The sequence below is a fragment of the Protopterus annectens genome, chromosome 11.part0 (assembly GCF_019279795.1).
Source record: "Protopterus annectens isolate FY-2018-M chromosome 11.part0, PAN1.0, whole genome shotgun sequence".
NCBI lineage: Eukaryota > Metazoa > Chordata > Ceratodontiformes > Protopteridae > Protopterus > Protopterus annectens.
Genome location: NC_056745.1, coordinates 1,525,498,584 through 1,525,512,649, shown reverse-complemented (window position 1 = coordinate 1,525,512,649; position 14,066 = coordinate 1,525,498,584).

Genomic DNA, 14,066 nt, shown 5'->3' with positions numbered 1-14,066 from the left:
TAATCATAAATTGCAAAAACATTGAAGTCTTAGAACAGAGATTTTTTTTCCCCAGGGGAAAAAAAAAATACTGTTCCAAGAAACACACACACAGCACAAGTATACCAAAAAAAACAGCAATCCACACACATACACTTAAAATCCTACATCTAACCCTATACTAAACTGTACATGCACTATCTATCCACTTACCTTAACCCAAACCCTAACCCTAAGGTCCATCACTATCACACACTCACCTGACCCATGACCTAACCCTTACTCACCTATCCTGCTGTAACCCTAACATCTGTCACTATCGCACACCCACCTCACCTGCACCCTAACCCTAACTCACCTAACCCATGCCCTAACCCTAACATCCACAAAATCGCAAACTTACCTGAACCCGACCAGTAACTTTCCCACCACGGTCCTGATAATTGCGAAGCCAGAGAAATGGCCCACCAAATTCTTTCCCTCGGTGTTCTGTGGTTTTGCGATAATCAGTGTTCGAACTTCATAGTTCGGACATCTGGTGTTCGATCGTCAGCCATTTTGATGGACTGATCTAGACCCATTAAAAACAGCATAGTCCAACCCACCGATTAAAATAGGTGAACATGTAGTCAGATTTGACAATCATTATTCCAGTAAAGTAGTGAGTAAAAAAAACCCCTGCTTATTACTGATTAAGGACTTTAAAAACAGCCTACAGCATGAATCAAAACAAGTTCGTAATCAGGATTTTCACAAGGGCAATTGATCTGGGGCCAGACGAAGCAAAAGCATTTTCTTCAGAACAACAGGTGGAACAACAAAAACAACAAGTGGAGGAAATAACATCTAGTGAGACTAAATGGCACCAATTTGGCCAGCAAATAATGGACAACAATGTACCAGTGTTTGGCGAACAAAACGTATGCGGTGAACCGACAACTAGTATTAATACAATCGGTCCATCAATTGTGTCTAACAGAAAGGGTGACTTTAATGTTTATAATTATTCCTCTATTACCATTACTCTTGATATGTCTGACTTGCTGGCGAAAGGGTACACCATTGTACAAACACAGAAACTGTACCTTGTCAAAACTATTATTGATATCAAACTTTATGTAAGGAAGTTAAATCTCTTCCTTTTGATGGGGAATCAGAATAATAAGTCTGGCAATGAAAACCACCTCTATGTCCCTAATACGTATAACCCCCCCACTAAACCCGTTATTACAAACTTTTGAACAGATCTGTGAACTGGATGTATGGCAGATCCTTCATACAAGTGGGAAGAGGGGTTTCAAATCTAATATTTCTAGCGACAAAAAGGAATTTCTAGATTTTATTAAATCTCAGAGTATAAGGGTATGTAAGCCAGACAAAGGAGGAGGGTTAGCAGTATTTGACAACAGTGATTATGACACGCGTATGAAGGCACTTTTAGATACCCCAGCATACCAGATCAGTTCACGGTCTGAGGTGAACAAGGCTTACTAATTAATCAATATGTGTATTAGAGATCTATTTATTGATGGTAGGATTGAACAAAATGTGTATAATTACTTATCAGTTTCTTTCACACGATATCCATACATGTTTGGGATTCCTAAGTTACATAAAGGTTTAGAACAACCACCTATGCGACCGTTGGTTGACAGCCGTAATTCCCCCACTTACCCCATAACAAAATTTATCGACAGCTTGTTAGCAAAGTATCTGGCATCTGAAGTTCAGGTATGTAGGGACTCTTGGTCCTTTCTGGATGATTTAAATACGATCGAATATAGTGAAGAATAAAATTTCTTGACAATAGATGTCAGGGATTTATACACCTGTATTTCCCACTCAACAGGTGTCGAATGGATAGCCCTTAGATTAAAGAAAAAGGGTGCTTCAAACAGTTACATTGGTTTAATCACTGAACTATTAGATTTAGTTTTAACAACATTTTTTTTCATGTTTGGGGAATATTTCTATCTACAAAAGTCTGGAGTGGCTATGGGTTCCCCTTGTGGGGGCAGTTTTGACAATATGGTTATGTCACATTGGGAATCTGAATTTATCTTTAATAATCCAGATTTGGTTAACAACATTATTTATTATATGAGGTTTTTGGATGATATTTTCATCTTGTTAAAGGGTCCACTCCAAGTAAGTACTGATTTGGTCGATTATTTAAACCAGACCACAGATTTTCTTCGTTTTACTTCATCATTTGATACTGAGGCAATAGCCTACCTTGACATTTTGGTAGTAAAAAATAGATCTCAATGGTGTTTCCAGTCTAGTATCCACAAGAAGGCAACATATTCAAATGATTTCTTAAATTTTTCTAGCTGCCACCCTTTTCACCAGAAGCGCTCAGTTGTTAAAGGTCAACTTGTCAGAGCAGCACGTATCAATACACAACTGAGCGATTTCTGTGCTGAATGTGAGCTGCTTAAAACTATGTTTCTGGGACGTGGTTACCCAGAAGATTTAATAGATATCTTGATAGATGAAGTTAGAATCAAAAGAATCAACATGGTGTATCCTCCAATATTAAGTGTCAAGATCCACAGTGAGAGTAATACCTTATCCGTGAATGTACTGGATGAACGAGTTAAGAACACTGGCAGAAGGTTATCAATTAGGGACATCGACCCATCTTTGAAATTTATTACAAATTTTAGTTGTGACAGCTACCGGATAATCGATATTTTAAAGAAAAATTGGGATGTATTCAGAGTGTCACCAACTATATTAGACAAACTAGGTAATTCCCTGTATACGACTTTCAGGAAGGGTAAACATTTAAAAAATATTTTGTAATCAGCTGTAAACCCTGTCCCATGAGTAACTGGGATGTTTAAATGTGAGGCTTGCAGCTATTGAAAATATATGGTTCCAGCTAGTTCATTTGAAGTGAACAACTCAAAATTTATGGTTAGATTCAAACTTAATTGCCAATCTAGAAACATAGTTTATCTTGCCAGATGTAAACTGTGCCCTGCATATTATATCGGCAAAACAGAACGCAGACTTCGAGAAAGAGTATATGAACACCAATATGCAATTGCCAAAGGAAAGATGGAAAACGCTTTGGCTAAACATGTTTGTTTAAATCCTAGCCATGTGTTTTCCTATATGGCAATAGATCAAGTGCCACCTTCTTTAAGGGGTGGTCCGATTCCCCTTCATTTAGAATTGGAACTGGCCTGGCAGATAAGATTAAATGCATATAGGGTCCCTGGTTTAAACGATATGTGTTCCATCAGCTGTGTTTTGTAAAGCAAAAATTTGAGTCGATAGTCCATATTAATTATTTGAAAAGGTAATCTTTCAATAAAGATATATATATATATTTACATAATTTTAAATTAAAGTAAGTTGGAGTCTATTTTTTGTATAGTTCAACTTTATTTATTACAAACGTATAGTAAATGTTGCTGCTTGCTTAAATGTTGGGTGAACAAATCAATTATATAAAATGTTACTGTATGGTGACACACTTAGATGTTATACATGCATATATATTTTATGTGTTTTGTTATACTGTTTATTTTAGTTCATTTAATTATTTTATTTGCTTTATTTGTAGATATTTGAAAGACTGTGGTACAAGTGTGTTATTGATCGCTACTTTAGTTTTAATGTTGTAGCAAATGTTTTACTGTTGTAGCAAAGATTTTCCATGTGTTTACAGCTTTAAGCTACATTGTTGCTGCAAGGGTGGGGTATTAACCATGTCATTTTACCTGTGTTTAAATTAATTTAGATGTAATTGTTTTTACTTCTGAAGAAGTTTGCTTCAGTGCAAACGAAAAGCGCTTTAAGTAAAGTTTGGTTTGGAATAGACCTGCTCGTGTTGGCTTTTGTTTTTTAAAATATTTAACATGCTGGAGAAGGCATCCACTTTTGTTAACAGCAATAAAATCCTTAGTGATAGTGAATAAATAGAGTGGAACAGTATAGCCCTGAAGAGTCAGAGTGAGCTGAATTCCTGGAAAGCTGCTTCTAAAATTAAAAAGCCTTAAAACAAATGACTTTCATTCTCTGATTTCAGGACTTTTATTTTCTAAAACAATAGATTTGCCCTTTAAGCAAAAGGTTTGTACTGGACTTTAAGCTTCAGAAAATATGTGTGTATTTATATGTTAAGCTAAAACGTTTTTCATATTGAGAAATATAAATGGTTAGTTTTACTGTGTTTCTATTTTTAGAGTGAAAGAATTAATATATTTCATTTAACTAAGTGTATTTCTAAATGTTAAACAAATACTTCCTGTAAAATAATGTCATTAAATTATAAGCAATATATTTGGTAACTTTAAGAGAATATTATTTTATTCGACTTTGCTTAGTATGTGAATTGCTGGGTTAACTGAATGTCAGACCTAAGTAATATGGTAATTAGAAATGTTGAAGAGCTGGTGACTTTTTTTTTGTTCCTGTGTAACACATTCCTTTCACAGTTCATTTTTAAAGCAACTGACACTTCTGCCAGAATGCCTGATTTTTCCGACTTTGATCTGTCCTGAAGAAAATCTAGAGTAAAGTAAATCATTGATGTCTGTGAAAAAAATAATTTTCCTTTTCTTTCTTTTTTCATCAAGTATATACATGAGAAATCTACTCAAAATAACACATTTTCTTTTCTTAGAAGTGAAGAATTAAAAAAAAAACTACAGTAATGTTTATATTGAGCTGCTATTGACATATAATTTGGTTACATTTTGCTGCAAGCTAATATTAATTTATTTTATATTTAATTACCGGGTTGGTCTGACTGGGCAATCAGATGCCCATTTTCAGCAGAGACCCAGGGAGAAAAGCTCCACATACAGGACAATCATAAAAAATACAAAAGCTCCATAATATGATAAAAATACAAAAGTCATAAATGAGTACAAATTAATAGCGCAAACAATAATATGTCATACCATAGTACGATGAGAAGTTGCAGAAGTGTAGTTCTAGTATTATTAACACTCACTGTACATATTAATTGAAAAAAAGTAACATTGTTGTTTGTTACTGATTAGAACATCTTAAAAGAACTAAAAAGAATGAGAAACTTACAAAGGAAATTAGCAGCTGTTGTGTGCTGTAAGCTGTCATTTTCACATACTGTAATAAAACTAACATCAGGATGTGAAGCATAGGTCAGACCAGCGGTTCGCAATGGCTAAAATGCATTCAAATTAATGAAGCAGGATTTTTTTTATATAAAGTCAAGATTGTTTATAATACTAGAATCAATAAGAAGAGTAAACATCTTATGACTAATATGCAAATGCATAAGAAATGAAATATATACTATGTAAGATTAATAAAAGAGCAGTATCATTAAGTTAAGAAATATTTACACATACTATACTCTTTAATAGAGAGCTGATGGTTAAATAGCTCTTTGATGGGGGATTTTAGAAATATAAGATATGTAGAATAAGATAGAATACTAGTAAGAAAATAAAACAGAAAAAATGTACATTTAAATAACAAACTGTTTTAAGAAAGATGTCTATTACATATACCTGCATATGACCAAAATGTGAATGTGCAATAACTCATATAATATACATATAGAATCATAAAAATGTTTGAAAATAATCTAAAAGCTGAAATTTGAAGTTTGGTCATGTGAATTTTGAAACTTATTACATGTTCTGTGTTATTAGATTTACTAAGACTACATGAAGTAATCAATTTCATAAGTCAAAGCTGAAATTGGAGTGTTTTATTGCTGAATTAGTACATCCATTTTGATAGAAAGTAAAGTAAAATGTTCAATATTTTTGAATCTGGGAAGGGAGAATGTGATTTGAATTAAACACATTGCAACTTTTGCATACAATATAGTCTGCAAATTTTATATATATATATATATATATATATATATATATATATATATATATACATTGATTTATTTTTTGTATTATAGTTTAGTATGATCAGATTACCTGTCACCTGTAAGTTTACAGATGTCTTTAATTCTTCAGTTCCCCCACTGTTATACTTATTTGTTTAGAGATCCATTTATAATAATTTTGAATGAACAAATAATTTAGGAATATGTAATGGGTAATGTATGATACTATTACATAAATAGGTATATAATATACTATTTGTTGGATTGTTTAATATTTATGTTAGCTAGAGGATTATTAAACTTTTATGGAGTAATGGGGGAATAGTTTTTAATAGCAAAATATATAACTCAATTAAAAGTCTCTTATTAATATGACCTATATATAATATTATATTAATTATTTGTAAGTTACAGTAGCTTTTGGCTAGTTTTTTAATGAATTTTCAGTGCTGGTAGGTACAGCAATAATGTAGTAGTTTGTCTATTCAATAGGCAAACTAAGAACTTCGGTATCCATGGTAGATTGTGCTTTATTAACAATATATATATATATATATATATATATATATATATATATATATATATATATAGTTTAGTTATAGTTATAGCTGTAGACTTGTCTTTGTTTTGTTTTTCATGAGTTTAGTTTGTAGAAAAAGGAAGAATTCAAAAAAAAACATGTGGAAGGTTAAGATAGTGCTGGAGGAATGCATTTAGAGTCTTATATATAATTCAATTAATATGGTGGATACATATTTCATATTATCTTTTGAAAGAAATCTTTCTAAATGTGCATTATGGATATTTTTAATTTTCTATCTAATAATGTAAATTGATTAAATAATGACAACAAAATGAAATCATTAACAAAATATCTGAAAATAAATAGAGGAGGTATTATATTCTTGCAAGTGACTCACTTGATAGATAAAGATATACAATATTTAAATACATTGTGTTATTGACTTCTTTTAACAAAAAGAGGAGAGGACATGATATTCTTCAAAGAAAATCCACTGTAATGCTTCAGGTCATGGAATACATTAATGATCCCAAAGGAATGTATACATTTGTAATAATGAAATATAATGGCAAACTCTATACACTAGCTATTTTTACCAGATCCCCAAAATAGGTGCAAGAGTCGCTAAAGATCCCTTAAACTTTATACAAATTAATTGGAAGGTAGTTTACTTTTAGCATGGGATTTTAACCACATATATAGTATAGAAGATACAAGTGAACAGAAGAAAGCTAAAATACTGGTATCAGCTAAAGCACTAAATAAATGGATTAATAATAATAATTTACTTGATTTACTAGTAAAAGCAGAAGATAAGCCATTGATCTTCACCAATTATTGTTATGTGCATGGGGTGCAAACTAGTATTGATAGGATTTATGGGTCTATCAATTTACTTAATAAAATGAATTATTTTAAAACTATTCCTTGTCTTTTGTTTGATGATAATACACTAAGTAATAATATACTAATGGATATAAGGAAATTTCAGATTATATATGGAATCCCAGTATATATGTGATGAAACAAAAATAATTTAAGACTTCCCTTAAGGAACAAGTTGAGAATGTTTTCTCTTTGAATGATAATAGACAGGTTAATAAAGTCATATTATGGGACTCCTTAAAGATGCATATTAAAGATAGACTGGGAAGATGGGCAAGTAATTAAATAAAAGAGTGGGATAAAGAGTTGTTAGAAATACAAGATAAAGTACACAAAGCTAGGCTTGAACAACAAACAAAGAAAATAGATAATACTGAAGTTATTACAAAAATAACAAAATATACAGTTTTAATGCATAACGTGAAAATAGCTTTAGAAAAAATAAAATTCCAATGCTACATCATAACTTACAAATATCTACATAGATTAGCTACTAGAAGTAAGATGTTAAATAAAATGACACAAATCAATAATATCTGAAATCCTTACACTAATATGCTTACTTTAGACACAGAGAAAATGTTTAACACTTTTAAAAAAATCCATGTGGATCTTTATAAAAATAAAAATAATAATCCTGATGATTACAAAACTGACAATTATTTAAAGATAAATGCTTCTAATAAACTTAATGACCAATGGATAACTATCTTGAATAAGCCAATTACCCTGGTATAAGTTAAAGAAGCTTAAAAAATGGGGATATGGTAAAGTTCCAGGGTTAGATGGCTTAAGTGTGGAATTATATAGTCTAATATTTTAAAATATCTGAGTGGCCTTTTCAAGATAATTCAGAGTGGCAAAAGAATTCCTCCCTCATGGACATTTTCTGAAATATCATCTATACTTAAACAAGGATATGATAAGTTAGTTTCCTCATACAGAGCTATTTCATAATTAAATATAGACTATAACATATTTATGTCTATTTTTGCTACAAGATTAAGAAATATAGTAGATAAATTAATAAAGATCAAGAAGGTTTTATAGTCAATAGATTAAAGTTCAGTAATACACAAGAGTAGTAACTATCTTATCTTTACCAAAAAAAATGAACAAGACATTGGCTCTAATTATCTTAAATATTGAGAGAGATTTTGATGCTGTAGATTAGAATTACTTGTTTAAAACTTTAGAAGCATTTGCAGTTCCAGAACAGATTATTGGAATATTAAAATAACATTTATAGAGACTCAAAAGCACATGTTAAAATTGGATTTTCCATTTCTCAGGGATTCACTTTAAGCAAAGGCACAAAGCAATGGTGTCCCTTGGCTCATCTACTATTTGCATTAGTTACCAAACCCTTAGCTAATAGTATAAGAAGCAATGAAAAACATTTATGGATTGTCAATTGACAGAGACTGACAATCTGAAATACAACTTTTTGTAGATGATATTTTTTTTAAGTATAGGAGATTTAAATTATTCAATCGAAGAAATAGATGAGGAAATTGAAACGTTTCAAGAAGTGTTGCTGTTGACATTTAATAAGTGAAATTTTAGTGTTAAATCAATTACTAGATAGTAATTTTAAAGATAAATATAAATATAAATGCAAAGGAAAAGAACTAAAATATATAGGAATAAAAATATATCATGCAAGTAATATTATTAATAATAATTTTGTAAATGTAGTACTTATTAAAATGATTATGTATATATATATATATATATATATATATATATATATAATTCAATAACTTTAATAACTGGCAAAAAAACTTTTAAAGAAAATGGAAAAAAAAAGTTAACTTCATTGTTACAGTATCCTAAAAAGCTATGAATTGCTTATAGATATTGCAGAATAGTGTGTGTGTATGTGTGTGTGTGTGTGTGTGTGTGTGTGTGTGTGTGTGTGTGTGTGTGTGTGTGTGTGTGTATGTGTGTCTGTGTCTTGCACACCCAATACCTTTAAGAAGCACTTCAAGGTCAGCACATGCATATAAGTAGCAGGCATGTGGTAGCTTCAGTGCCATTTTGAGAGTGCAGCCAGAGACTGAGCATGTATGAGTGCAATAGCTAGTTTGTTTATAAGTTTATCTACGTTAAAGTGATTAAGCCTCAATCCTGATGTGTTTGTACATAATATAGCTGCTTGAACAGAACCCCCAAAGACTTGTGTATTTTATCCTGACTGGACAAGTGACAAAAATCATAAAAGATAATGGGAGTATGATTGTATTAGCTTCCGAGATGTAGAATTTTATTCTATTGCTACAAGTTTTAACTCTGTTATACTCTGGATAGACTCAACTTGCACTATTCAATGAAAAACCATCCAGGAGTAGATTTTATTACATTCTTATAAATTTCTCAAATATGATGAATTAGAAATATGCAACAATCATTTCATCTAGTTAATAAAATTTACCTTAGAAGAAAATTCATGTTAGTCGTTAGACTCTGCATATATGAAATCAGTTCTAAAAAAAGTTAAGAAATATGTTTTTAAAACTCCATTAGTATCAAAATGGAAATGTTTGTGCTTTCCCATTGCATACACCTATATATTTAAGGAACCTCAGTACAATGTTAAAATGAATTTACTAAAAAAGGAATATATTAGTATTATAAGTTCCCAGACTATTTAATGAAATAATATATGTTAGATGAATCTGCTAACTACTTCATATTATTCATCAGCAAGAAATTAAATGAATTTGTGGATAATAAGAGTGAAGAGGAACAGACCACTATGCCCCCATTATATGAATATATTAATGCTATTATTGAAGATAGATTGACTTACAAAGAAAGCTTATCGAAGTTATACAAGTTAATTATAAATAATAATAATTTTGATGCAAAATTCTGGAACTTTTTACATAGAGCGGGATTGAGTGACTCAATAGATAGCAAGAATAAAACTCTGTGACTTAAAATCAGTTAGTCAAACTTCTTCAGGTTTATACTGGAATTTTTTTATATGGAAATATATACATAGAATGTTTGTTACTTCCTAAAAAAAATCTCTAAGTTTAGTAAAATGGCTTTTTCACTTTGTTATAAATGTAGTAAAGATGTGGATACACATGTTTATGGATTGTGAAAAATTAAAAGTATATTGGGAAGTGATAAATATGTTTTAAGGGGTTATGGCCTGATAATTCTTCTTTAACTAGATCAGTAATGCTAATGCATATTTCACTTCATGAATCCATAAAAAACAAAGAGCAAAGAATGTTTTGGGTTCTCTTGGAAGTTGCTAAAAAAGTTATAACAAAAAATTGAAAATCAAACTCAGTTCCTACATTCAAAGAATTTTTTTAATTTAACAGCATTTGCTATGTAAAACTGAAAAAGAAGTGATCAGAACAAGATCTATAAATCATACTAAGACTTTCAGTGGTAGAGATAGCCTTGACATGCTGCTGATGGAATACCAAGACCAATGTGCTAATTGTATAAGATTACCTTGAATATTCAATGTATTCCTATCATTATATACCTATATGTGATATTGAATTTCTTCCATTCTGTGTATATATTGTGAATATGTTAAATTAATAAAAATGTTCTTAAAAAAAATTCCACACCACATCTTCAGTGCATTGGTCTATCAAGCATGAGTGCATGAGGCTTGGTATGTGTGCTTTAAACAAATTATGTTTTTTTCTGGATGCTAAGAACTGTGTTTTGTTCTCCAAAGGTTGACAGTAGCTTGCGCTCTATGACCATATGCCATTCTTCCTCATATTTTAAAACCAGTAGGTTACTACTGCTGCTGTTAATATATGACTAAGTATTTTCAGTCTTGATGTTGTGCTACTAGAGATTTCTGAAAACATTTAATTTGACATACAATTTAATGGAGTTGATGACTGAATAGCAGAAAACAACTTAACATTTTGTAGCATAAAGTTTTATTGACGAAAACATGTAAATACTATCATAAGGGAATAGAATTTGACAGAAACCATTAACACAGGTGTAATACCATTAGTTGTGGTTATAATTGCTGATATTTCTGATGATGATAGATTCATAAAGGTTACTACTAAGTCTACAGTAAGTCTGCACTTTTCTGGTTGAATAGACAGCACAGAAAATGTGGTTGGTATGTTTTTGAATACAGAAAGTATACAGTAACTATACACAAAGTGGTAACTTTTATGAATCCCAGGATTGTCTTTAATTTCTCTGCTGAAAATTTAGCTCAAGAATTAGACTCACAGTATTTTGATGACATCACTATCCCATGGCATGCTTTCTTACCAAACTCCTAAAGTCTTTTACGTATGTTAAGTGAGCTATATACATGTGTAAAGCATGACATTAGATTCTATTTTATGTTCATAATTCAAACTTTAATCATGACTTTGTGTCATTCTTAATCCAAATGACAGCCATGACTGAGATTACTATGTTCAAATACCTGTATAAAGACATTGGCAGCATGTACTAATTGAGCATGTGTAACATTTGGAAAATTTTGCCACTGGAAAACTATGTCTGTGAGTAACAACAATTTTATTTTGCTTTCAAAACGGCTGTTGTTTTTTTTTTTTTTTTCTTAGTGGGGAGGGTAATTTATAGTCCTTGTGGGCCTAATTAATTTCTGTTTGCAAGTTTCCTTTGACAACCATTATTTATGGAATGTCATTAAAAGCTCTTTGGAGATTAATTTCCTAGAGACACGGCAGAAATTTGTCTCCTGACTAAACATGCCCTGATAACAAAAGTAGATAGATAGATAGATAGATAGATAGATAGATAGATAGATAGATGTCTGTTTTATCATTGTGCTGTAACCTGATGTGTGCTCTTAACTGAATGAAACAGAGTCATTTATATTTAAAACTAATGGTTAATGGATTCATAGGTTCAAAGGTAAATACTAGGCCATCTGTCAGGCAGACCATTAGGCGCCTTGGTATTGCAATTATCACTGCCTGACTCTCTCTATCCATAAAGGTCTAAGGATATTGATCATAGATAAAAATACAGATCCCCAGCTACTTATCCAAACTGTTTTCAAAGGGAGTTAGAAAGTTGTTTTGTATGATATGAAGGGTGAGCTTATTCTACAGATCCTTTGGGAGAGGTACAAATCCCACCTTCAGGTTATGTTAATATCATAGGTTTGTAGGTTTCTACTAGGCTGGCTACACGGCCATTTTAAGCCTACCCAGTTTCCCTTTTTTTGATCAAAATAACCTATCTCATTTTATTATAGATTGGGCTCACCCATCCCATGGTTGATAATTATATATTACCTGTAATGAGAATAACTGGAATCATACCATACATAATTTGAAGGGACTCATGCATGGGATAAAGCATTTAGGAGTTGCCTCTTCTATTAATAAAATACAGGGGGCAGTCTTGGGGTAAATTTTCTGTTTCTCATCCATAGATCTAAGATGCACTTAAAAATGGACAGGCATGATCGCATGATGAACATACATTATAATGCAGATTAACATGCATAGAATAGAAATTGGTGGTGCAATGTATTTTGCAGACAAGAAAAAGGTCAGGTCGTACAGGATAATTTGTCATCTTTTAATCTATTCAGAAGTTTCTACATAAATGTCTGTAACAGATGAAATTAAAATAGTAGGTATTTTAAGGGGTCTGTGTAACCTAAGGAGCTCACATGTGATATATTTTTTGTGAGGGGACATGTTTTTTTTTTTAAATTGGTCATTTTACCTTGTAAGATACATGCCAAATGGGGCACTATATTGTAGTTTTTCCCTGATAAAGGAGAAGTACAGAAAGACAACAACTTCCTTGGATTTGGAAGATATGTCTTCATTAATAATTTCTGTATAGTAGAAAGATTTCCTAATGCTTGATGATACATGGCAGGCCACATGTACCTTAGTCTCTAAAAACATATTTAATTTTCAGGAGTATCATTTATCAGGTAGGTGCAGGGATGTTCTTGTTTCCAAAAGAGAACAATACAGCATTTCCTTGAACTAGACGTTTGACCTGTTATAAGGTTTATGTGTGCATTAGGCCCTTTTGGAGGATATGAATGTCATTTTCTGGGATGATGGCAGCTTTAAGTTTGCACTCATCAGCAGATATAGCCAGACTGAGAACTATGACTTTGGCTTGGACATCAATGAAGTATATAATGAAAAAAGATCGATTCCAAAATAAAACCCTCTGGAATGCCACTGTTGACTTACATTTTTGATGAGAGTATTCCACCAATCCTTTCTGTACATGTCCTGTCTGTGAGACAGTTTGGTATTTACATTGGATTACATAGAGAATAATATTTAACTGGGATATCAGTTTCACTATAAAGCCAGAGTGGAGGATAGTTACCTTCTCTAAATCCAGGCATGGGGTTTGCACTGATTTGACATTACCTAATTATTCAGTGACATTCACAAAGAAGTCTATCAGATTTAGTAGGTAGGTAAGACCTGCCTTTTACAAAGTCAAATTGTTTAGAACTGAGGGCTTGTAAGTTGCCAGTATCATTGTTTATTCGGGTTTACTATCAAAATTCTGAAGTGCACTTCATTGACTAATGTTATATTGTAGTATAGTTTGAAAGTGTCTGAAAATCGAACATAATCTTAGTGAACCTGCATCAATGAAGGCAAATGAAATCCAATGGTCACATTTTCATAACAACAAATTTCAAACCACCAGTATTTGCATGGTTCAAATTGGGGACATGAAATCATTTTCAGTTTTGGTAATATGATTCGACGATGTGACTAAACGCACAAGTGCACTTCAGGATTTTGATTGTAAGCTGTTTATTAGAACCATAATAATAGTTTCCATTATTTTAAAAAA